Below are 1,249 nucleotides of genomic sequence, written 5' to 3'. Positions count from 1 at the left end.
AGAAAAGCTTTAGCGAAGTACCAAGGGGAACCTTGTCAAACTTTGAGTGTTTTTTCTTGCTTTTGGCAACTATATACCTTACTCATATGAGATGAACAAACTCTATTACTAAGAAAAGAGGGAGGCTAGATTGTGCATACTTGCGAACAGTGTACTCGCTTTTCGACTAGTTGTATTTTCCGGTTTGGGAAAGGGTGCAGTACCTCCTTGTTCCCGTTAGAAGATTTGGTGAAGGCTTAATAAGAAATTAGGGAAGGCCCACCCTGAAATTCAACGGGAGAAGAGATTAGGTGGAGGCTTAATAGGAAATTAGGGAGCTCCCATCATGAAATTCTGGGGCGGATAGATTAGGTGAAGGCTTAATAGGAAGTTAGCAAGGGCCCACCCTACTAATTCAGGGGGAGTTTACCTGTAGATTATTTTGTGGTCCTGCATACCACAATAAGACTTCCCGTCCTCTCATTTAAATTGCTCCGCCCTCTCCCACGTGGTGGGCCCACTTCTCACCCTGCCACTCCCAAAAAAGCGTGTCGGTTGAGAGTTGTGCGTGTTGGTCAGTTTGCTCGCTGGAGCGAGCTAGCAAACGCCAGTGAGTCAATGTGAGGTGCTCCCAACTGGCAAGGAGACGAATGACATCATGCAACATGCTCCGGTCGGTCATGATTCCTGTATACAAATAGTGAACCATCATACGCCAATGCCCTTACCTTGCTGACTGGACACCCGCGGCTCCACTCCTAGACACAGGATGTCAGCGTGAGGTACTCCATGTCCTCCTAGAATTCTTTTAGCTCTTCACCCATATTTTTATTCCTGTTTCTCCTTGTCAACCAAGACCCCTCTACTGAATTTCCCTTTGGCTTGAGAATGACAGCTGTGACCTCCATAACGATGCAACACTCTATCACCCGATCTCTCCTCTTTGTCCTATGTGTTCTCCTTGCCGATGATAGCAAAGTGGACAACCCCAACGACGGTGATATCCGCTCGATGCCAAGGACAGGCGCCGCATGTGAGGCAATATCTGTGATCCGACACCCACAACACAATCCATAAGGATGAGTTTTCTTCCCATCGAAACCTTCTCTCCTAGCTGAAGATGGGGGCCCCCTCGATCTTCTCGTCGGCATCCGCAGATGCAACTATCATAATGGTCTATTAAGACTGAGTACGACGGAGCACCATTCAGATATGCCGCCAAGAAAGGCGATGGAGAAGCTTGTTGACCATTGCGCGTGCATGGGAGGGG

This window comes from Triticum dicoccoides, chromosome 7A (genome assembly GCF_002162155.2).
Source record: "Triticum dicoccoides isolate Atlit2015 ecotype Zavitan chromosome 7A, WEW_v2.0, whole genome shotgun sequence".
NCBI lineage: Eukaryota > Viridiplantae > Streptophyta > Magnoliopsida > Poales > Poaceae > Triticum > Triticum dicoccoides.
This window is presented reverse-complemented; position numbering follows the sequence as displayed.